The following is a 26,196-nucleotide window of genomic DNA, read 5'->3' on the forward strand; positions in this document are numbered from 1 at the left end:
AGAGAGAGAGAGAGAGAGAGAGAGAGAGAGAGAGAAGGAGCTCAACAGGCAAAGGCAAGATTTCGTTTACATTATACAGTGTAATATAAAAGACAAAATATATTTCCTATATTTCTCGAGCGCAGGTCATCCCGAACAGACAAGATGGCTTAAATCTAGCAACTCCCGCTTCACCTCCCTCCTCACCCACACAGCCATTACACTCATCACAGGTCATCATTATAATGAGAAACACTTATGATAATCCTTAGGGAGCTGACACCAGCTGGGACACGAGCGACATGAGCAAGAATCTCCAGCGAACCCAGACGCGTCGCCGGCCGAGACGCGAGGGGTAGTGAAACGTGGCTTTACGCGACCGTAGAGTTTACGCAGGACACGAAGACGACCCCACGTTCCACCACACACGAACTGACGCCTTCTGTCGATTCTTCACGCGTTCTGTATGGGAGTCATGGGTCGCTATTCCTTCTAGATGTTACTGAAGCTAGTATCATAATGAGTTGATTACATTAACCCCGTTATGTGGATATAATATATCCTAGAACTGAGATGGTGATAGAATAATTTAAATATAATTTCGAGTCATTTCCTTCAGCAAAGTCTCTTTGTCTGTTTCTGTACAGTGTTTAAGTTATCACAATAATTCGGTCTCAAAGTCTCCGTCTAAATGAGAGACACTCTTACAAAATTCCCCTTTTCAAATAGTTCTTTAATCTCTTTTTTTTTTTTTAATGTCAGTGACTCCAGTCTGGAAGACCTTACATGAAATATAGAAATGACTGAGGAGATAAGAGAGGTCAGGAGAGAAGAACAGTGCAAAAGGTTTTTCGAGTCGGTGGTAAACCTGCTATTATGAGAAGGTTAAGGTCAAAGTTGTGAGGGAAAGACATGGGAAGATAAGGACATAGAAGCCATTCTCAATCATTTCATTTTTTTTTCCTATGTTCCCATCGTTTATAAGAATTTCCTTTTCTATTCTCTCTCTCTCTCTCTCTCTCTCTCTCTCTCTCTCTCTCTCTCTCTCTCTCTCTCTCTCTCTCTCTCACACACACACACACTAATAAACACTGCAATAAAAACAGAAAGCTATTGTTTCACTTCACAGGGGCGTATTTCCAAACATATATCCTCACCCAGTAATCAAATGTTCTGTATATATTTAACAAACATGTTACCTGCCTAACACACAGGGAACGTGGAATGATCATAAGGATCGTGGAGTAATCTTAGGGAACGTGGAATGATCATGAACCATCACAGGGAACGTGGAATGATCATAAGGGTCGTAGAACCATCACAGGGAACGTGGAACAACTTGAAGCAGTATGGATCGATCTTTTTATAATGCTCATGACTGAGTAATAATGGAACGTGTGCTATAATTCTAGTGCTGTTCCAACAGGTAATCACACCCAGTCAATCCTCTCTCTCTCTCTCTCTCTCTCTCTCTCTCTCTCTCTCTCTCTCTCTCTCTCTTCTCTCTCTCTCTCTCTCTCTCTCTCTCTCTCTCTCTCTCTCTCTCTCTCTTAGCAATACATACACGATTCCATTTTCATAACGTGGCGGTAATTGCTATTTCTGTGATTGAAAATGTAAAGCTTACTGGCACAATAAGTATCAAGGAGACTTCATCATCATTATCATCATCATCATCATCATCATCATTACCTTCATCATCATCATCATCATCATCATCATCATCATTACCTTCATCATCATCATCATCATCATCATCATTACTAAAACCATCCCCACTACTAACAATGACCATCATTACCTTCATCATCATCATCATCATCATCATCATCATCATCATTACCTTCATCATCATCATCATCATCATCATCATCATCATTACCTTCATCATCATCATCATCATCATCATCATTACTAAAACCATCCCCACTACTAACAATGACCATCATTACCTTCATCATCATCATCATCATCATCATCATCATCATTACCTTCATCATCATCATTATCATCATCATCATCATCATCATTACCTTCATCATCATCATTATCATCATCATCATCATCATCATCGTCGTCAGCAAGATATTCATCACCTCAGTCAACAGATGAATGAGACGGTGATACGGAATATAATACAGTAGGGGGGGAGGGTAAAATACAGTCTAAATGTAATTTATAATACATCCACTCGTATATATAGCTGGATAAACACTATGATAACCCTTTGTTAAGTATAATACAATAAAGTGCCACCAGTGACACGGGATAATGCAATTAGAGGGCAAGATAGGGGGTGTCATTACGACCATCCATATATCTATCTAGATAGACTGGAATGAAGACACCATCTAGTGCCATCATACAGATAGACAGGAGTGCCGTCAGCATCTAGTGCCATCATCCAGATAGACAGGAGTGCCATCAGCATCTAGTGCCATCATACAGATAGACAGTAGTGCCATCAGCTACTAGTGCCACCATCCAGAGAGACAGTAGTGCCATCAGCTACTAGTGCCACCATCCAGAGAGACAGTAGTGCCATCAGCAGTGGTGCCATCATCCAGATAGATAGCAGTGCCACCTGCAATAACTGCCACCATCCACTCATATACGAGTGCCATCATCTAGATAGATAGGAGTGCCACCCGCTGGCAAAAACTGCCACCATTCATTTATGTAGGAGTGCCATCAGCTACTAGTGCCATCATCCAGATAGATAGGAGTGCCACCGGCAGCTAGTGCCACCATCTCCCTGGTAACACACATGCCTCCTCCACTGATCAATATTGTTCCCACCATCGCTGCAAGGGAGACACCGGGGACGAGAGAGAGAGAGAGAGAGAGAGAGAGAGAGAGAGAGAGAGAGAGAGAGAGAGAGGGAGAGAGAGAGAGAGAGAGAGAGAGAGAGAGAGAGAGAGAGAGAGAGAGAGAGAGAGAGAGAGAGAGAGAGAGAGAGAGAGAGAGAGAGAGAGAGAGAGAGAGAGAGAGAGAGAGAGAGAGAGAGAGAGAGAGAGAGAGAGAGAGAGAGAGAGAGAGAGAGGGAGGAGGAAAAGTGAACACCTTTAACACGTCTCGCTGAAGTGATCAGGTGACTGACAACGCCATTCCCGTGCCTTCCAACACTAACGCACTAAATCACTTGTACAGCTTACTTACATAAGTAATCAACCAGACACTAACATACTTAACCACTTGTACAGCTTACTTACATAAGTAATCAACCAGACACTAACGTACTTAATCACTTGTACAGCTTACTTACATAAGTAATCAACTAGACACTAACTGTCATTTCCACATTCAGGCAATCACCTCTGCACTTCTAATCATACCAGTAATTGTTGGTGTCATCAGCTGGAGTGACTCGCGTAGTGACCCTCTATATCTTGACTCACTGAGTCAGAGGTGTGGGTATACGTAGACTCACTGAGTCAGAGGTGTGGGTATACGTAGACTCACTGAGTCAGAGGTGTGGGTATACGTAGACTCACTGAGTCAGAGGTGTGGGTATACGTAGACTCACTGAGTCAGAGGTGTGGGTATACGTAGACTCACTGAGTCAGAGGTGTGGGTATACGTAGACTCACTGAGTCAGAGGTGTGGGTATACGTAGACTCACTGAGTCAGAGGTGTGGGTATACGTAGACTCACTGAGTCAGAGGTGAGGGTATGCGTAGACTCACTGTGTCAGCACTCATGCAACCAGATGTAGAAAGGGAGTTTTGTCTTACACAGATGAGATAGCTGGATAGATAGATAGATAGATAGATAAATAGATAACTACATACATACATACATACATAAAAAGATGAGAGTTACATAAACTTATTCGCCATTTCCCGTGTTAGCGAGGTAGCGTTAAGAACAGAGGACTGGGCCTTTGAGGGAATATCCTCACCTGGCCCTCTTCTCTGTTCCTTCTTTTGGAAAATTAGAAAAAAAAAAAACGAGAGGGAAGGATTTCTAGCCCCCCGCCCCCTCCCCTTTTAGTCGCCTTCTACGACACGCAGGGAATACGTGGGAAGAATTCTTTCTCCCCTATATATATATATATATATATATATATATATATATATATATAAAGAGACAGATAGATAGGAGAGAGAGAGAGAGAGAGAGAGAGAGAGAGAGAGAGAGAGAGAGAGAGAGAGAGAGAGAGAGAGAGAGAGAGAGAGAGAGAGAGAGGATGGAAGATGGTTACCATCATTACTGCTTTGGAATGCAAGCAAGCACACTCAGGCCCCTTGAGCACGACGATATCAATCGTTGAGCAAGTGGTGCGACACCAACGCAAGCACCGGCTGTTAACGACCCTCATTTGTGACGGCCCGGCCCGTGACCACAGCCAAAGGTCGTGTCTTTGTGATGAAGGAAGGAAGAACACTAGATGTGTGAACCAAACGAGGAGAGACATCAGACTATCACCCCTGTCCTGTGGCCTGTAGGAGGCACTCAAGGGAGGCGCTGACGGGAACTACTGCCTGTAGGAGGCACACGAGGGAGGTGCTGACGGAAACTACGTCCTGTAGGAGGCACGCGAGGGAGGTGCTGACGAGAACCACGTCCTGTAGGAGGTACTCGAGGAGGTGCCTGGGAACTACTGTCTGAAGGAGGCACACTAAGGAGGTGCTGACGAGGACTATTGCCTGTAGGAGGCACACGAGGGGGGTGCTGACGGGGACCACTGCCTGTAGGAAGAACTCGAGGGAGGTGCTTACACGAAACTACGACATGACCCCCCCAGGCTCTACAGCCTGTAGGAGGGTACTAGAGGAAGGCGCTGGAGGTATATCTTGCCACGTGAGTGGAAAGGATGGGGATAAATCAGTTCATCAGTGGCGCTATGAGGAGACGTGATGGGGAAGAGGACTGATCTAATTAGTGGTATAGATGATGAAAAGAGTCCTCAGTAAATGACACCACATAAGGATGAAAAGGAGAAGTATATCAATATCTATCTCTATGTTCATCTATATATATATAGAAAGGTTATACCGCTTGCAGGCCGTTAGGCCACGGTTGCGAATCGACTTCCTGCGAGGCTATACCATCGTCAGAAGACGAAGAGTAGAACGTTCTCATCAATGAACGTCTCGCTGCAAAGGAGTCTATCATTTCCCTGCTACTGGAAGTAGCGGAGCCTTGGAGTTGCAGGACCTCCTGGACTAGTGGTCTTGGAGTAACATCCTTACCTTCTCAAGAAAGAGGTCTTAGGGTTATGTGCAAGGGATGGAACGAATTGGATCGATGTGGTATACAAGGAGCGACGTGCTGTCAGTGTACCGAACTAAGGCATATGACGCAGTTGGGGGAAACCACAGAAAGGTCTGTGGGGCTTGGTTGTGAATATAGGGGGTTCTGCATTCAGTGCATAACGCGTGACAGCTACAGTGTGGATAGGAACGAATGAAGCCATTTCTTCGTCCGCTCCTGTGTGCGTGCGTGCGTGTATGTGTGTGTGTGTGTGTGTGTGTGTGTGTGTGTGTGTGTGTGTGTGTGTGTGTGTGTGTGTTTACATAACACACAAAGGATATTGTGGAAGGGCTGGTGATGTCAGGTTTTCACAAATGGAATCCCAAATTCCCGAAATCGGAGAATTTCTGATGACTCGAAAATTGGAGAACGGATCTGATTGGAGGGAAGGATCCCAGAATTCAAATATATCATAGAAATATGACATAGAAACATCCTCAGAGGCAGGTCATAGGATCTAACGCGTTAGCCATTGGGCAGCAGGTGTTGCTCATGGGACTGGAGAACCTGGCCAAGAATTGGAAGGGCTGAATTTGGATTGGACGAAGAGAGAGAGAGAGGTCAGCGGGATTGGAGGGGCTGGACATAGACTGAAGAGGCTAGTTAACTACTGAAGGGGGGGGGGGGGACATAATATAGAGAATTTGGATACTCGATTGGAGGAGTTGGTTATGGATTGGAGAGGCTAGTACAGGGATTGAAGAAGGTAGCCCAAGAATTGTAGGTTCCCGCCCGAGGATTGGAGAGGCTAGGTCTAAGGATTGGAAAGGTTAGTCCAACGATAGTTCAGGCTAAACCAACGATTGGAAATAGTGGCCGAAGGATTAGATGGGCTAATTAGGAAAGCAAAATATTCTCATCTCTTTTTCCATCGAGATGCTGAAAGCCAAGTTTGAACCCTGTGAAGGAAGGCATATTGTAGGTTGCAGTTCAGTGACATGTATTCGAAGTTGGTGCCCACTACATATGTACGTAGGTAGGGTCTACCCCGTGTGAGTGAAGCTAGTGTTCACTATATATGCGTGTGTGTGTTCGGGGGCTGTGTTCACTATCCGTGCTGAGGGAACAGGCTCCTAGTACGTGTTCGAGAAGCGAGTCACTCGAAGGAAGAAAAGTTAACATTTCCCAAAAATCTCTTAACAGGTTTACTTGCCTCTAGATGGAAACTCTATACTTCGTTATCAAGAAATCTGGATCGCTTGAGAATTTTCGTTTCCCTTATTAGACTTAAAGGAAAAACTTATACAACAAGAACGTCTAAGAAGTTCTCGGTTTATTACTGAAGAAATAACAACTTAATAACTTCCATCTAACTTATGGTTTCCCTAAGGGAAAATAAGTGTCATAATTCTGAGGAGGTTTTTGTCTGTTTTACGAAAACCTGGGTTGATAAGGTTACCACATACGATCTCCACGTATGAGGATGGGAGAGGTTATATGTTAAAGGTAGATACAGGGATAGGGAGCCGTCGGGCATGGATAGAGGAGGTATGTAGGTTCAGGGTCACGGAAGGAAGTGTAGTGGTTATGAGGAAAGAGGAAGGTGAACAAGAAAACGGTTTAGGGTTAGAAGACACATAGGGCTTTGAGGATCTAGCTAAAAAAAAAAAAAAAAAAAAAAAAAGAGGGGGAGAAAAATAATGTGGTTTAGATCAGGGACAGAGAAGGGTGGAGTGATTGTGAAGGAGTAGATGGGAAGGGGCGAGAGCCTGAGGGAAGTGAGTTGATTTGTGAGGACAAGGTGTGCGAGGCACAGTAGATGTGTACCAGTTTAGTGGTGGTTCGAAGGTGTTCTCAGTAGGTCTCCGCGGCAGAGAACTGCATCAAGTGGCTTAGTTTCCTAGGCATACTGGCACGACCCTTGAGCATAACGGAATGACCCTTGAGGATAATGGTACGACCATGGAGCATGATGGTACGACCACTGAACACGATCAAGACGACCCTTCAGTATGATAGTCTGACTTCTGATTGGTCAAAGGCTGGAGTTTTATACCCAGGGGTCGTTCAGCCATGCTCAAGTGTAGAATCAGCGTGCTCGTAGGGTCAAACGGTCATGTTCAATGGTCGTGCGTTCGTGCTCAGGGGTCGTACGATCGAGCTCAATGGTCGTGCGATCGTGCTCAATGGCCGTACGTTCGTGCTCAGTGGTCGTACGATCGTGCTCAATGGTCGTACTTTCGTGATCAGAGGTCGTACGATCGTGCTCAAGGGCCGTACGATCGTGCTCAAGATCGTACGATCGTGCTCAAGGGTCATACGATCGTGTTCAAGGGTCGTACGATCGTGCTCAAGGGTCGTACGATCGTGCTCAAGGTTCGTACGATATCGTGCTCAAGGATCGTACGATCGTGCTCAAGGTTCGTACGATCGTGCTCAAGGGTCATACGATCGTATTCAAGGGTCGTACGATCGTGCTCAAGGGTCGTACGATCGTGCTCAAGGTTCGTACGATATCGTGCTCAAGGATCGTACGATCGTGCTCAAGGTTCGTATCACTGTGATCAATAGTTTAAGTAAGTCGTACGCCACTGTGAGACGTGCAGGCTAATAATAACCGACTCTCAAGAGAGCTGAGTTATTGAACACTGATAAAAAGTAAAGTCATTTCCTGCGAAAATAACACAATTACATACGCTGTGCGATTTCTCTGTCTTAACTTTGGATTGGATTGGATTATAAAATCTAGGCTTATAAGCATCTAAAGGCTATTCAGCGCTCTTGATACAGATTATAATATCCTAACTTTGGAGCTTAATTTCGTGTAATAGTATACCCTCGTTTGCATCACGAACGCTGCTGCTATACATCTGCTCTATTTCCGAGCCACCTGTGCTCGAAATGTAATCCTGTAATCCGTTTCAATAAGGTAAACCTGCTGTGAAAATATGACGATAGGTTTAAGGTCACATTTCCTTCACACCAGAAAAAGTATACTTGCCCATATGATTCCAGATCTCACACATGGTTCGCATGTCGTGTTGATGTGTGTCAATATTCGTGTTGTCTATGACAGCATTCTACCAGACAGGGAATTGGCCAACTAATTGGGTGAGTTGATTGAAAATTTATCATACATACTTTCATGATAGGGGAGAAAGAATACTTCCCACGTATTCCCTGCGTGTCGTAGAAGGCGACTAAAAGGGAAGGGAGCGGGGGGCTGGAAATCCTCCCCTCTCATTTTTCTTTTTTTTTTTTTTCCAAAAGAAGTAACAGAGAAGTGGGTCAGGTGAGAATATTCCCTCAAAGGCCCAGTCCTCTGTTCTTAACGCTACCTCGCTATCGCGGGAAATGGCGAATAGTATGAAAGAAAAGAACTTTCATGATAATTAATCATTTATCAACTTTAGTTTAGTGGCTATCAGAACATGCAGCCTATTGGAAATATGGAGCAGGAACTGCAGAAGAAACGTATTTCTGTTTTTGAGAGCAATAAATAAGAATTTTTGGAGGCGAGAAGAAATAATAGTGTAATGAACAAAATGAAAGCGACTACCATATACATCTTTAATCAAATAATTCTATCTGGTTCTCGGAGATGAAGTAGAATGAAACTGATAAGATACAGAAAAAAGCGTTTTTAGAAATTAACAAAAAAGACAGGGGGAAAAGATTAGGTTATGGCCAGTGGAGTCTCAATAAGCCAGGACATACATTTCTCTGGCTCTCTGATAACAAGTCTCTCCTCACAGGACGCAACCTTCGCGTGAGGAGACCCGTCACTCGAGGATGGACCGTTGTAACACCCTCCTCCTCCTCCCCCTCCTCCTCCTCCTCCTCCTTCCCTCGAACACCCAAGCTGTGGAGTTCCCTCTACTCCTCTCGTTAGCCCCCCCTCCCTCGTCTTCCTACGATAACCTTTCGACCTTTAAGAGTCGGCTGTGAAAACACCTGCAGAGCCCCCCTGATTAATACCTCATTTTTTTTCTCCCTCTCTCACTCGTTTATTCCTCTCACCCGATATGACCTTCTGGCTCGGCCATGTTTTGCCCGTGTCACGTCAGGCACCATGAAAACAGAACCCAGGCATCTGGACGATCTCTTCCCTCCCACGGTTCTCTTCCTGAAGGAGGATGGATACACACACACACACACACACACACACACACACACACACACACACACACACACACACACACACACACGTTCGTGATATGAGAGGAAGAGATGAGATAAGATGGGTCCTACGTGACGAAGCAGACGGGGAGCAGAACGGATGTCTGATGCGGAGAGAGAGAGAGAGAGAGAGAGAGAGAGAGAGAGAGAGAGAGAGAGAGAGAGAGAGAGAGAGAGAGAGAGAGAGAGAGAGAGAGAGAGAGAGAGAGAGAGAGAGAGAGAGAGAGAGAGAGAGAGAGAGAGAGAGAGAGAGAGGTATACGGTGTCAGCTCCATCATCCGCACATACAGCGTCAGCACCATTACCCTCCCTTACAGCGTCAGCCAATCAACCTCTCACACAGCATCACCAGACCTACAATCTCACATACAACATCAGCTCTCAGTGTCAGCCATATTATCCTCGTGTAAAAAAAGCTATATTGTGAATTCTTTTGAGCTACAGAAGGTAAATTGAAAACGCTATAATAATCCCTGAAAAGTAAGCATTGCGCAGAAGCACTAAAGTACGAATTCATTATAAGCTCCATGTACACGGCGCTCGAATACAAGTCTGAAAAACTAATCGTCATTCTTTACAAGCCAGTGGTGTGTCCCCACCTTGAATGCCGCTCAGTTTTGGTCACCCTTCCTGAAAATAAAAGGACGTAGACAGAATGAAGTGAGTACAGCGGTGAGCTCCCAAGATGTTTCCGGGTTTGAACACTAAATCCTTTAGAGAGTCGATTATACAGTTGACACATACCTAGCTCAGAAAAGAGAAGGTTAAGAGGTGATGTACTACAGGTACCCAAACTTATAAAATCTTTGACAGGTGTTGATCTAGCAGCGTCTGATTACGATCTTAGCGACGAATACAAACTCGTATGCAGATAATTTAATCTCGAATGAGGTGAATTACTTTTCCTTCAATACGACTGTTAAACCTAATGAATGATTTACCGATCACGGTAATTGAAGTCAACGCAACCTTTATTTCACGTAAAGTTGATAAGTATTTCCCCTCATGTCATCTGTATTCCTCTGTACTTCTACTATACAACTCACTTATGTCTATGATTTCGTCCAGCCCCGAGGAGATCCAGTGACGTGTCTGTTTGTATTCATACGCATTTGTGCGTATTATACAGTGCCAGCTCCATCATCTATATATACAGTGTCAGTTCCATTATCCACACATACAGTATCTGCTCCATTATCCACACATACAGTTTCTGCTCCATTATCCACACATATAGTGTCTGCTCCATTATCCATACATACAATGTCTGCTCCATTATCCACACATACAGTATTTGCTCCATTATTCACACATATAGTGTCTGCTCCATTATCCACACATATAGTGTCTGCTCCATTATCCGCCATACAGTGTCAACCCCATTATCCACATATACAGTGTCTGCTCCATTATCCACACATACAGTATCTGCTCCATTATCCATACATACAGTGACAGCCCCATTATCCACACATACAGTATCTGCTCCATTATCCATACATACAGTGACAGCCCCATTATCCATACATATAGTGTCTGCTCCATTATCCACACATACAGTATCTGCTCCATTATCTACATATACAGTGACAGCCCCATAATCCATACATTGCACAACATACAAATCATACAATGTTACACCATTATGTAATGGAGGGCCAAGTCACCCCTTAGCTATACTGCAAAACCATTCCATCATTTCTTTTTTTTTTTTGCCTAGAAAAATTTTATTGAAAGAGAAATTAATAAATATCTGAAATGACATTAATTAGAATAGCAAGCAACATTTTTCCCCCTATGGTATATTGCTAACGGAATTTAGATTTTCTGGATTTAACAGTTTCTCTTTAACTTCAGTATTCTCTCTCTCTCTCTCTCTCTCTCTCTCTCTCTCTCTCTCTCTCTCTCTCTCTCTCTCTCTCTCTCTCTCTTCTAAATCGTCGACCAAATTGGATGAAATTGGTTTATCATACAGAGCAGAATGTGTGGTCTGTATGGAGGCTTAGGACCCCTTCGAAGAAGACAACCTCAAAACTCTCAATCATTTTACCTAGCACACACACACACACACACACACACACACACACACACACACACACACACACACACACACACACAAAGATAGATAGAAAGACAGAGAGATAAATAGATAGATAAATTGACAGATATGTGGATAGACAGACGATGGATGGAATGAGAGAGAGAGAGAGAGAGAGAGAGAGAGAGAGAGAGAGAGAGAGAGAGAGAGAGAGAGAGAGAGAGAGAGAGAGAGAGACTCTACACACCTATGACGAGATTCTGCCATTAGGCGGGACTAGCGCGACGCACAATTTTCAAAAAAAAAAGAGGAGAGAGAGTGAGAGAAAATGCACCCCAAACTCTCGCCCCGTCAGCCTTCCCTTGGAGCGAGGGAAAATGTTACATACAATAGTCGTTAACTTTCCTAGACGTTACACTGATGATCGACCATAATCATTCATCTCGGAATGAAAGATCGTATCTAACGATTCCAACTGGATTCTAAAGTTATATATATATATATATATATATATATATATATATATATATATATATATATATATATATATATATATATATATATATATATACTAACGTCACTTACTTGCACTTTCGTACAACCTTTCGTAAAGTATCCCCTAAAAGATTACTCAGTCAGGGCTCATGGTATAATGGATCGATTATGGACGTTAATAGCGAACTGGCTCACATAAAGAAAACGAAGAGTGGTGTGAAATGAGGCAGCATCCGACTGACTTCACGTGACAAGTGAGGTGCCACAGGGCTATGTCCTGGGCCCCATACTTGTCATGATCTATATCAATGGCTTGGAGACGGGAACTCACCAGGAGAATTTCGAGATTTGCCGACGACGCGAAATTAGTAAATACAACCAAGTCAAAGGAAGAAGACAGCAGCTTGAGGACTGAAATTGATTCAGACAAATTGATGGAGTGGTCAGAGACATGGCAAAGGAAGGTCAACGTGTACAAATGCAAAATAATCAGCGACAAAAAAAAATGTAAGTCACAAATACAACGATATGTCTGGTAAACCATGAGTAGAAGTTGAAGAGGAAAAAAATAACTGGAAGATATTATTACAAATTACACTAAACAGGGAAAGCAATGCCTCGCTGTATACAACGAAGGCGAGAAGAATACAACGATGAATACAATACAATAATTCGTGTTCTGCCCTCACTTGAAAAACGCTGTTCAGTTCTCGCCCCCAAAACTTGATCAGAGACAAAGAAAAACTAGAACGCATTCAAAGATGAGCAACCAAACTATTTATGCCTTCACTCACAATTAATCCTTAAAAGGAGAGACTAAAAACCCTAAAATTCGTTACTCTTAGAAAAAAAGAAAACGTGGACACCGATAAAATTCGTGACTTAAAAAAAAGAGAAAACGTGGACAACGATATCTGATACAAGCCTTCAGAATGCTAAATTATTTTGGTAACATACACAACAGTGTGGTTTGACCCAATGGCATAAATGTGTGGTCCATCCACAACTAAACACATAGATGTGTGATGTGTTCTGACATCAAGACATGAATCTTCGGTGCCCTAACCTCCTGAGAAGGATGAATATTGTGTTCCTTTCCCACTACCAAACACATATGGTGTGTTCTTACAACATAACACGGATGGTTCACAAATTATGACCTCACAGTAGATGAATGTATATGTATATATTGCGTTCACTATTACAGTGGCATCTTTACTTCTCCATCATTAAAGTTAATGAGGAGCGAATCTGTCTTAAAGTCTTCCCTGATGAGGAAATCTTCCAATCCGTATTATGAAAACAATTAATAGTTTGTAGAAATAATATGAACCATCCTCCCGGACGGGGATTCCAATAAGCTCAGCTCTGAAAGAGATTCGATATATTGAAGGAGTTCGAATACCTTCCTAGAGGCTTAAGTCCTTTAAATCTCGGACCATCCGTTTGACTACGATCAGGAAGCTCCCAGGGGTACACAATCCAGTGTGGGTCACGGCCACGACGAGAGAGAGAGAGAGAGAGAGAGAGAGAGAGAGAGAGAGAGAGAGAGAGAGAGAGAGAGAGAGAGAGAGAGAGAGAGAGAGAGAGAGAGAGAGAGAGAGAGAGAGAGAGAGAGAGAGGCCATAACTCAAGGAACAAAATCAGAGTATATCAGCACAGATTTTTGATATATACTTACACACACACACACACACACACACACACACACACACACACACACACACACACACACGACCGTAACCTTTACTTAACCGCAGACTGGATCATAAACTTTACTTATAATAGCCACAAACTTTACTAAGAATCACCTTAACCACACACCATATGAACTACCAACTTCATCTACAACCTCACTGACCACACACATGATCGTAAACTTAATCAACAATCTCTGGAATAAATAGTAAGTTCTGTGAATCATATAAGAACATAAATGAATCATAAACCAAATATCAGACTTACGATATACACGTATATATGTGAGGGAGGGGAGCGCTTTTAGAGGTGGTAGAGGACGTGTGGATCATGTGTTTGCTTTGAAGAATGTGTATTAGAAATACTGATAGAAACGGATTGATTTGTATCTGGTACTTATAGAACCGGAGAAAGCATATGACAGGGTTGCTGGAGATGCCTTGTGGAAGGTCTTAAGTATATGGTGTAGGAAGGAATTGCTGGAAGCAATAAGAACTTTTTACCAAGGTTGTAAGGCATATGGTCGAGTAAGAAGATAGGAGAGTGACTGGCTCAAAGAGAAGGTTGGTCTGTGGTAGAGGTGTGTGATGTCACGATGATTGCTTAATTTGTTTATAGAGGGAGTAGTGAGGTTGGCAAATGCAGAGCTTTGGAAAGAGGCGCAGGCATGCAGTCTTTAGGGGATGAGAGGGCCAGGAAAGTGAGTCAGTTGTTGTTTGCTTATGACACAGCGCTGGTGGCTGATTCGAGTGAGAAACTGCAGAAACTGGTGACTGAGTCTGGAAGTATGTGAAAGGAGGAAGTTGAAATGTGAATACATGCAAGGTTATTAGGTTCAGTAGGGTTGAGGAACAGGTGTGTTGGGTACGAGTTTGAATACAGAAAAGTTGGAGGGAGTGAAGTGCTTTCGATACCTGGGATTGGACGGGGCAACGAATGGAATTATGGAAGCGGAAATGAGTCATAGGATGAGTGAGGAAGTAAAGGTTCTAGGAGCACTGAAGAATGTGTGGAAAGAGAACGTTAATTAGGAGAGCAAAAATGGTTATGTGTGAAGATGCAGAAGTCTCAACAGTATTATATGATGCGAGCCATGTGCCATAGATAAGGATATGCGGAGGAGAGTGGATGCACTGGAAATTTAATGTATGTGGACAATATGTGGTGTGAAGTGGTTTGACCGAGTGAGTAATGAAAGGATAAGAGAAGTGTGCTGATATATTTGTTTGGACAAATGGAGAGAACGAATCAGGAAAGGTTGATAAAGAGGATATATGTGTCAGAAGTAGAGGGAACAAGGAAAACAGGGTGACCAAAGTGGAAATGAAAGGATGGAGTGAAAAAAGATTTTGAGCAAGTGGGGCCTGAACATACAGGAGGGCGAAAGGCATGCAAGAGATAGAGGGAATTGGAACGATGTGGTATACAGGGGTCGACGTGCTGTTAAGGGACTGAGCCAGGACATGTAAAGCGTCCGGGGTAAACCATGGAAAGGCTTGTGGAGCCTTATTGTGGACAGGGAGCAGTGCTTTCTGTGCATTACAATCCGCAGAACAATTCGTGTTCACCTTGATGTTTCGTCGTGCGCAACACATTCATAATCCAGAATTTCTCGATGGTGAAATCATCAGTATCTATAAAATTGCATCGTCCATAAAGTACCTCAAGACCTTCAATGAGAGATTTCTATATAGTACCAGAAAGATAGTTTTCACCTCAAGCGGCAAGAAGTACCAGTGTTACGGTACCACAAGAACTTCCCATGACAGCCCCAGCTACTTAAGAAATGTACTTAAGGAATGTGATATAAACACTGCATTTAAGTACAGCAATACAGTTAGAAACCTGCATTAAAAAAAAAAAAAGACTCGCTTACAAATTCAAATGGATGTATTTACCAGGTACCATGCAAAGTTTACTTGAGACAAAGGGAAGGAGAACTGAATCTAAGAATAAAACATCAGTATAGTATTCGTGTTGAGCAAGAGCCCCAGTACCATATATCAGCACAGACGAGATGTTCAGCCACCGTACTAAGACAACTCAGAACACGGTATCATGTCATTCACCTCAAGATGAAAATTATCGAACATTGGCATTATTAAACACAGCTTCAGCTGAAGCCCAGAGTGGGTTTATCAAACATAGCTCCACCTGTAGCCTCAGCGTTGGTTTATTCAACACAGCTTCAGCTGTAGCCTCAGCGATGGTTTATCAAACACAGCTTCAGCTGTAGCCTCATCGATGGTTTATCAAACACAGCTTCAGCTGTGGCCTCAGCGATGGTTTATCAAACACAGCTTCAGCTGTAGCCTCAGCGATGGTTTATCAAACACAGCTTCAGCTGTAGCCTCAGCGTTGGTGTAGGAGGAAGGTTCGAGTTAGATCCTCCCATGATTATAATCAGAAGAACTGTCAACATGGCCAAGTTTGTGAGGTTGTCCTCGACCTGAGGCTTGCCTTTGATCACCCTCGACCCTTCGCATGTGGTCACCTGACACACGGCTTATGGTAAACTGCCCCCTGCCTGGTGATTACACTTCTTACCTGACCATCCCGCCTGACCCTCGCATGACAAGGTCATGGCTTTTACACACACACACACACACACAAACACACACACACACACACGTCAGTCCATTTTCTTTACGTATGGCATCTCACGTCATTTCCCTTCATGCAACACCCGCCAGGGGACATCTTCCCCCTTCGTCTCCCTCTGGACGCTGGAAGCTGAGGGCATTAGGACGCCCGGGACTCAGTGCGTACCAATGGTCGATACGATGGCCGAAGGAACTCTCCCAAGTTCCCTCGACCGCCACTTAGCTGAAGTGGTTGCCAACTTCTTTCACGGCAGGAAGGGGGAGAAAAGAGGAGGGGGATGAACGTGTACATAAACGGGGTCGTCCGCAGGCGTGGGAGGGTAACAGAGAGACGATAAGAAGGAACAGGAGAAAGAATGAAGTAATGTGCAATAAAGAAGAGAAGAACAAATGCATAGGAAGGATTGAACACACACACACACACACACACACACACACACACACACACACACAAACACACACACACACACACACTTACAAATGCAGCTTTTACAGATCGCTACTCGACGGGGAGTCCATTAACACTCAGGAATATATCCTCATCTCCACCCGCCTGAACCTGGCCTGTGGAGGAACTGGCGAGTCTGGAAAGAACAAAAAGTCATGTAGGTGTTCTTGAGTTCAAGTGTAGGGAGTTCACGTGTCTCGAGTCCACCGAGAAGAGGCAATCGCTGGAGGGCGTGGTGATGGCTGCTGATGTGTGTCCCTCCGGTTTAGTTCATTTGTCCAGAGTGACGCCGAGAAGCTTGGCGAACTGACCAGCGTGGAGGGAAGTGGAGCCTTGTTAACAGAGTAATAGGTAGGATAGGGCTGGAAGCCAGGCTGGCGTACGTAACTACGATCCTTTTACTGGTTGATGGTGACGTGGTTGGCGACAGTCCAGGTCTGGAGGCTATCAAAGGGTGTTCTGGAGAGCGATATTACTCGGGGGAGCTGTTGCCAACGCCGACACCAGTGGCGGAGTCATCAGCGTCCTCCCGTCGAGTGGGTGTATCCACCAGGGCGTCGTTTTATGAGAATGATGAAGCGCAAGGGTTCCATCTTTGTGCCCTGCGGGACGCCACGGGATAGGGACTGGAAGGTGGATGTGGCCCTTCGGAGGCGTACAGCCTGGCGACACGTACTGACGAAGTCTGCCACCTGGCCATGGGAGGGGAGGAGACTCCTTTCACAACCCAAGGGTCACAACTTTCTGGATGATTGTGTCATGTGAGACGATCGAGAGGTCGTGTAAAGTCAATGTAGGCGAGAGCCACAGAGGCTAACACGCCTTAATGAAATTCCTTTTGTTGAATACCTCTGTAGTCATGAACATCTGTAGGTCATACATTTTGCATTCGACACCTTTTGTATCCTTCAACCTTTGCTTGCACTCGCTACTGTCTCTAGTCGGCATCAGCTGAAACAGGACGTCGCTCTCTGTAAACTAGATACTTTCACTATCACCAACTGTTATTAATACGACTCTTAATCGATGCAGTTATACGTTAATATCAACATTATGTTCTGTTGTCGACGTCTACGATTATGGGCGTCGTCTGCAGCTGACCCCCTTTCTATAACCCGCCTCCTCTCTACAATATGTCCCCCTCCACAATACTGTCCCATCTGTGTTCAACTTCCCTTTAAAATTTCTCCCCTCTTTAACAATTCTCTTCTATATTCATAACACTTCTATAATCACGCCATATCTGCGACTGACCCCCCTCCCCTTCATAACTGGTCCCTTTTACAAATAAAGCCCCTTCTATGATCTGCCCATTTCTATAATCTGCCACTTTTACAACTGGCGACTTTTCTATAACTGGCGAGCGAGCCATCGGCCCACGAATGACCAGTCGCAGGAGGTGACACTAACCACATAACACAAAGGCAACACAACGATAAAACTTTACACCAAAACATTTTCACTTCGGCCTTGAAATGGAAATTATGCATTTACGGGGCAGGCAGGGAGAGTGTGTGTGAGGGAGTGCGAGGGACTGTGAGTGTGCGTGTGCGCGCACGTGTGTGTGTGTGTGTGAGTGCATGTGGGGGCAGTGTCAGTGTGTGTGAGGGAGTGTCAGTGTGTGTGAGGGAGTGTCAGCGTGAGTGTGAGTGTGTAAGAGCGTCAGTGTGTGTATGAGAGAGTGTCAGTGTGTGTGTGCGTGTTACAGTGCATAGCGGAGCGGAGGGAGAATGGAGCGGGAGCAGGATGAGAGAGGAGTGTTGGAGAAGGGTAACAGGGGGAGATCCCTTGGAGAAAGGGAACAGAGGAAGATCGTTGGAGACGGGAGAAGAGACGAACTGCTGGAGGATTGCAGTGGATAACAAGGCGTTAAAGCGGGTAGAGAAATGAAGATTGTTGGAGATTGGAGGAGGATGCGATCTGTTAAAGATTAGGGACGATGCAAACTGTTCGAGATGATGAATGTTGGAGAATGGAAAGGAAGTTGACTGTTGGAGAGTATGAAGCTGAAAAGACACGGGGATCTGCCAAATAACGAACTGTTGGAGAAAGAACTTTTGATGGAGGTGAAGCAACCGAGGGAACACCTAGGGAAAGAGTGTTGGAGAAAAGCTAATGATGGAGTAGTTCAAGGGGCGATGTGACGCATTAGTGAGGATGATGGAGATGGAAGCTGCTGGTGGAGGACGGGATGGGGGGGGGGGGGGGTCTGTTGTTAGCTGTGATGGAGGTACAAGTGGGCACCAGGGAGATGAGGGAGAGTTGTTGGAGGAGAGGTGGAGAAACACCAGAACAGCTGGGAAGGTTGAGAGAGAGAGAGAGAGAGAGAGAGAGAGAGAGAGAGAGAGAGAGAGAGAGAGAGAGAGAGAGAGAGAGAGAGAGAGAGAGAGAGCGAGAGAGAGAGAGAGAGAGAGAGAAGAGAGAGAGGCCTCTATAGATGGCCACAGTGTGGTCCTCCGCTGGTCCGGTGGGCCGCGGACCCATGGCCCGCACGCTCCCGGAGACACCAATCTTATGGTTTTATTTACTCGTTATTTACAGGTCAGTGACCTGACGGAATTACAACCCTGAGCCAAATGACCCAGTTATGTGGGTTGTGATATATTGCATGGACGTTCCCCACACACACACACACACACACACACACACACACACACACACACACACACACACACACACACACACGCATGCACAAAGACACACGCTCAAACACATACACACACACACACACACACACACACACACACACACACACAGAATGAGTTTCTTTAGAGGAGAAACTACCTAAACTAGAGACAACACGACTTCAAGTAAGGGAGGTCATTCGCAACGAACCGCCCATATTTCTACGAGAAAGTGAGCTCTTTTGTAGACGAAAGAAAAGACTGGGCAGAAGGCCTGTATTTTCACTGCCTGAAAACATTTGACGCTGTGCCACACAGGACACTGGCGAGGAATCTGGATCGTCAAGCAAGATTAAGGAGGGAACGACATAGATGAATAAAAGCCTGCAAGAATAAGGGAGGAACTACATATATGAATAAAAGTCCATCACAATGGAATGGAACTAAGGACGCATATCAGGAGCAACTTCTCAAAATGGGTTGAGGTCATCAGTGGCGTGCCACAGGGGTGTGTTCTGGGACCACTACTTTTCTTGATCTGTGTACATGATTCACGAGAATCATTGTACTCCTTCCTGAATATGTTTACGGATGATGCAAAGGTCATGAAGGAGGTAAAAAGCGAAGATGGATTGCATTCAACCATAAAGGGGACTAGAGAAACTCTGAAGATGTTCTAATATACATCTGATATGAAATTTAACGCACTCAGATCTTATGAGGAGGGGACATGGCGAAAGCAGTCCTCAATATGAATACTATCTACCAGGAAACATGTTGTTCTGAGAGCTTTGGCAGCAGACATCATCCTCAACTTGCTACCAAAGTCCAACATCAGGAGAGTAGTAATGGGCACATACTGTCTGCTGGTAAACAGTAGGACAGCTTTCAAAGTATGTGGATAAGGAAATCTTCAACAAACTGTTTATAGCCTACATTACGCTTCTCACGTTTGGTCACCGCGCCTGAAGAAGCACAAAGAACTGATACCAAAGATCCAAGATGATAATAAAATCAGGAGAGCTGAATTACAGGGGAAGGTTAAAGGATGCAAATTTGTCCACCATGGAGGAAAGAGGAGTAGAGGGTGACTTGATCACAACGTTTCAGTTTTTAAGCCCGTTCGATGTTGCCAATAGGAACATGTTGGAAAAGATATACAGAAGACTTTTACAGCAAAGAAATTATTGAAATTATGGGATGAAATGGATCATGAGTCTGAGATGGTAGAGGGCGTCCAAAATCTTCAAGAAAAAGATGAATGAGTGTAGAAATAGTCCAAGAAATTAGGTCCCATGAGTGTAAAATTCCCTCCCTGTACAGGGTAAACAGGTAAATATAAATTGTTAATTACACACCCCCCCAAAAAAAGAGTTACATATGCAAAAGAGATTGAGCAAGCACGGTAGGACTAATTAATTCGGTGCAGACAAAGTACAATGATTTCCTGGCGGGTGGGTGGGCGAATGAGACACGCCAGAGAATGAGAAACATGCATGTCAGTGAGAAAGGCATACTTCTCTGAGAACAGGACAGTTATCCTTGAAATAAATGGAAAGAAAAGAAAAAAGTCTACGGTTTTTAACGTTTTCGAAGACAGAAAACGTGGATAACTAGAAAAAACGTAACGTGGAACGCGATAGTAATTACTTATGATGATTCATAATGAGATTTTCCTTTTAAAATAAGGCACAGCTAAGGTGGAATGCTCACCACAAGAAAATACAGAATTACGAAGAGCAAGTCGTGTGAGGCTGAAATAGAAGACAGACAGCTAGCTACCTGGGCCAGAGGAATGATGCCTGACAGCTACTGAAGCGCTGGTTCACTACGCAACCTAGTCACTACCCCCCCCCCCCCTCTCTCTCTCTCTCTCTCTCTCTCTCTCTCTCTCTCTCTCTCTCTCTCTCTCAATACCCAGGCTGGGGGTAGTACCGGTAATATACACCTCCCTGGTCGCTGGCTGCCTGCCTCACCATATACTACCTACCAGAGAAGAGAGAGAGAGAGAGAGAGAGAGAGAGAGAGAGAGAGAGAGAGAGAGAGAGAGAGAGAGAGAGAGAGAGAGAGAGAGGAATATCAAAGCAAAGAGAGAAGTATTTCAAAATAAATCTACTATAATATGCCTCGCTGCAAACCTTGGCAAAATTGCCCAATGGAAAAACGTGTCTGAAAACACTTCACGTCTGACTGAATATATACATAGAGAGATGGGCGCAGCTCTGGACCGAAATGATTGGCTGACTGGGCTTTGCTGAGGGTGTATTGAGGAGAAGGGAAGGTTCAGCAGATAATCTCAACTGGACGATGGGATGGGAGAGAGAGAGAGAGAGAGAGAGAGAGAGAGAGAGAGAGAGAGAGAGAGAGAGAGAGAGAGGCGTCTATAGAGCCTCCCAGGGAATTAAGCTTGATTAGGACACGAGAGAGAGAGAGAGAGAGAGAGAGAGAGAGAGAGAGAGAGAGAGAGAGAGAGAGAGAGAGAGAGAGAGAGATGGTATAAACAATGACGAGATAAAATCGACAAAAGATACAGGAGACAGATCATGAGATGCTCTGGCAAAGATAGAAAGAGACAGCGATAGAGATAGAGTGAAGCCCAAACTACTAATGATGGAAGAAAATGAAGTTACACCACTCAGGATGGAAGAGAATGAAGTGAAGCCACTCAGGATGGAAGAGAATGAAGTGAAGCCACTCAGGATGGAAGAGAATGAAGTGAAGCCACTCAGGATGGAAGAGAATGAAGTAAAGCCACTCAGGATGGAAGAGAATGAAGTAAAGCCACTCAGGATGGAAGAGAATGAAGTAAAGCCACTCAGGATGGAAGAGAATGAAGTGAAGCCACTCAGGATGGAAGAGAATGAAGTGAAGCCACTCAGGATGGAAGAGAATGAAGTAAAGCCACTCAGGATGGAAGAGAATGAAGTAAAGCCACTCAGGATGGAAGAAAATGAAGTGAAGCCACTCAGGATGGAAGAGAATGAAGTGAAGCCACTCAGGATGGAAGAGAATGAAGTGAAGCCACTCAGGATCGGAAGAGAAAATGAAGTGAAGCCACTCCGGATGAAGAGAATGAAGTAAAGCCACTCAGGATGGAAGAAAATGAAAGTGAAGCCACTCAGGATGGAAGAAATGAAGTGAAGCCACTCAGGATGGAAGAGAATGAAGTGAAGCCACTCAAGATGGAAGAGAATGAAGTGAAGCCACTCAGGATGGAAGAAAATGAAGTGAAGCCACTCAGGATGGAAGAGAATGAAGTAAAGCCACTCAGGATGGAAGAAAATGAAGTGAAGCCACTCAGGATGGAAGAGAATGAAGTGAAGCCACTCAGGATGGAAGAAAATGAAGTGAAGCCACTCAAGGATGGAAGAGAATGAAGTAAAGCCACTCAGGATGGAAGAAAAATGAAGTGAAGCCCACTCAGGATGGAAGAAAATGAAGTGAAGCCACTCAGGATGGAAGAGAATGAAGTAAAAGCCATCAGGATGGAAGAAAATGAAGTGAAGCCACTCAGGATGGAAGAAAATGAAGTGAAGCCACTCAGGATGGAAGAAAATGAAGTGAAGCCACTCAGGATGGAAGAAAATGAAGTGAAGCCACTCAGGATGGAAGAAAATGAAGTGAAGCCACTCAGGATGGAAGAGAATGAAGTGAAGCCACTCAGGATGGAAGAAAATGAAGTTACACCACTCAGGATGGAAGAGAATGAAGTGAAGCCACTCAGGATGGAAGAAAATGAAGTTACACCACTCAGGATGGAAGAGAATGAAGTGAAGCCACTCAGGATGGAAGAAAATGAAGTTACACCACTCAGGATGGAAGAGAATGAAGTAAAGCCACTCAGGATGGAAGAGAATGAAGTGAAGCCACTCAAGATGGAAGAGAATGAAGTGAAGCCACTCAGGATGGAAGAGAATGAAGTAAAGCCACTCAGGATGGAAGAGAATGAAGTAAAGCCACTCAGGATGGAAGAGAATGAAGTGAAGCCACTCAGGATGGAAGAGAATGAAGTGAAGCCACTCAAGATGGAAGAGAATGAAGTGAAGCCACTCAGGATGGAAGAGAATGAAGTAAAGCCACTCAGGATGGAAGAGAATGAAGTGAAGCCACTCAGGATGGAAGAGAATGAAGTGAAGCCACTCAGGATGGAAGAGAATGAAGTTACACCACTCAGGATGGAAGAGAATGAAGTGAAGCCACTCAGGATGGAAGAGAATGGAGTGAAGCCACTCAGGATGGAAGAGAATGAAGTGAAGCCACTCAGGATGGAAGAGAATGAAGTGAAGCCACTCAGGATGGAAGAAAATGAAGTTACACCACTCAGGATGGAAGAGAATGAAGTGAAGCCACTCAGGATGGAAGAGAATGAAGTGAAGCCACTCAGGATGGAAGAGAATGAAGTGAAGCCACTCAGGATGGAAGAGAATGAAGTGAAGCCACTCAAGATGGAAGAGAATGAAGTGAAGCCACTCAGGATGGAAGAGAATGAAGTAAAGCCACTCAGGATGGAAGAGAATGAAGTAAAGCCACTCAGGATGGAAGAGAATGAAGTGAAGCCACTCAGGATGGAAGAGAATGAAGTGAAGCCACTCAAGATGGAAGAGAATGAAGTGAAGCCACTCAGGATGGAAGAGAATGAAGTAAAGCCACTCAGGATGGAAGAAAATGAAGTTACACCACTCAGGATGGAAGAGAATGAAGTAAAGCCACTCAGGATGGAAGAGAATGAAGTGAAGCCACTCAGGATGGAAGAGAATGAAGTGAAGCCACTCAAGATGGAAGAGAATGAAGTGAAGCCACTCAGGATGGAAGAGAATGAAGTAAAGCCACTCAGGATGGAAGAGAATGAAGTGAAGCCACTCAGGATGGAAGAGAATGAAGTGAAGCCACTCAGGATGGAAGAGAATGAAGTTACACCACTCAGGATGGAAGAGAATGAAGTGAAGCCACTCAGGATGGAAGAGAATGGAGTGAAGCCACTCAGGATGGAAGAGAATGAAGTGAAGCCACTCAGGATGGAAGAGAATGAAGTGAAGCCACTCAGGATGGAAGAAAATGAAGTTACACCACTCAGGATGGAAGAGAATGAAGTGAAGCCACTCAGGATGGAAGAGAATGAAGTGAAGCCACTCAGGATGGACGAGAATGAAGTGAAGCCACTCAGGATGGACGAGAATGAAGTGAAGCCACTCAGGATAGAAGAGAATGAAGCGAAACTACTCAGGAAGGAAGAGAATGAAGCCAAGTCACTCAAGAAGGAAGAGAATGAAGCCAAGCCACTCAAGAAGGAAGAGAATGAAGCCAAGCCACTCAGGAAGGAAGAGAATGAAGCCAAGCCACTCAAGAAGGAAGAGAATGAAGCCAAGCCACTCAAGAAGGAAGAGAATGAAGCCAAGCCACTCAAGAAGGAAGGGAAAGAAGCCAAGCCACTCAAGAAGGAAGAGAATGAAGCCAAGCCACTCAAGAAGGAAGAGAATGAAGTCAAGCCACTCAGGAAGGAAGAGAATGAAGCCAAGCCACTCAGGAAGGAAGGGAACGAAGGCAAGCCACTCAGGAAGGAAGAAGATGAAGCCAAGCCACTCAAGAAGGAAGAGGATGAAGCCAAGCCAATCAGGAAGGAAGAGGATGAAGCCAAGCCACTCAGGAGGGAAGTGGATGAAGTCAAGCCACTCAGGATTTTGCAGTTATCACCGTTGTAGCTGCGGGAGAATTAATTTGGGGTGATGCGCTCCTAGAGAAGAGGTCTGTGCATACAGATAACGCAAGACCTTCCGGGTAAGTGCCTCTCTTACACACTCACTCACTCACTCCCGCTGCCTCTCTCTCTCTCTCTCTCTCTCTCTCTCTCTCTCTCTCTCTCTCTCTCTCTTGGTAGGCAGCCACCGACCAGGAGGGTATAATGCCAGTTCTACCCGCTTGGGTATCGGGAGGGTGTTAGTGACGGGCATTTCAGTGGTTGTCAAGTATCACTCCTTAGGCACATGTAGCTGCCGAGTCCTCCTGCCTCACCCACACGCAGGTTGCTGACTGGTTTTCAGTCCACGGAAACATACACACAATCTCTCCATCTCACACATGACACTTGACAACACCTAACTCACACCACTCGTTCTTCGTAACTACACATTTTCGTGCGGTAAGCGCTACGCGCACGGCTAGCCTTTTGGCTAAATCTCGTCGTACATATTTGTACGGGCGTAGTCTGTCTGTGTCTGTCTGTCTGTCTCTGTCTGTGTATCTGTCTGCCCGCCTCTCTCTCTCTCTCTCTCTCTCTCTCTCTCTCTCTCTCTCTCTCTCTCTCTCTTTACGTGTGTGTGTCTCTCTCTCTCCTTACTGTGTGTGTAGAGGAATACTAAGGCCTTACATGCACATTACCCCTCTCTTTCATCCATACCTTCTATCCACCCTAATCTGCCTCACGCTAATCCAATCATACAATCCTGGTAATCGATGGTCTAATCGTCTGGACGCCTTTGTTACCCTCACTCGTCCTAAGAGCCACTCACACCCCCTCATACTTATTCATGCACTCGTACACATGGCCTGTCTGTATTCCTGTATGCATGACTGTGCATCCTCCAACCAGACCGAACTGCTACAGCAGAATGCAACAAATGGGGAAGGTGAATGCATGTGAATCTGCATAGCTACTTACATGTCCTAACATCATATATTTTATGGGATGAATTCTATCAGTTAACGAAGATTGCTACTGATTAAACTTGTAACGAAGACACGAATAAGGGTCAACTTCGGAGTTAACGTAAAGTGTTCCTTGTTCCTTAATAAAAAGGACGAGTTTTAATCTTTGAGGCTACGAGAGACACGATGTAGTCTTTCGTTGTAGTTCCTGAGACACGCGAAGGAAAGCTACAGTAGCCTTCCGTTGTAGTGGCGAGCTACAGAAGCCCTTCGTTGTTGAGGCTCTGTGTACGT

At 44.7% G+C, this 26,196-nt stretch overlaps 1 long non-coding RNA gene across 1 annotated transcript in view; it reads right to left on the reverse strand.

Annotated features, from left to right (window-relative positions):
* Positions 1–26,196, reverse strand: part of LOC139751117 (uncharacterized) — a 293,449-nt gene that overhangs the window by 93,341 nt on the left and 173,912 nt on the right. The window lies entirely within an intron of this gene.

This window comes from Panulirus ornatus, chromosome 11 (genome assembly GCF_036320965.1).
Source record: "Panulirus ornatus isolate Po-2019 chromosome 11, ASM3632096v1, whole genome shotgun sequence".
NCBI classification, from domain to species: Eukaryota; Metazoa; Arthropoda; class Malacostraca; order Decapoda; family Palinuridae; genus Panulirus; species Panulirus ornatus.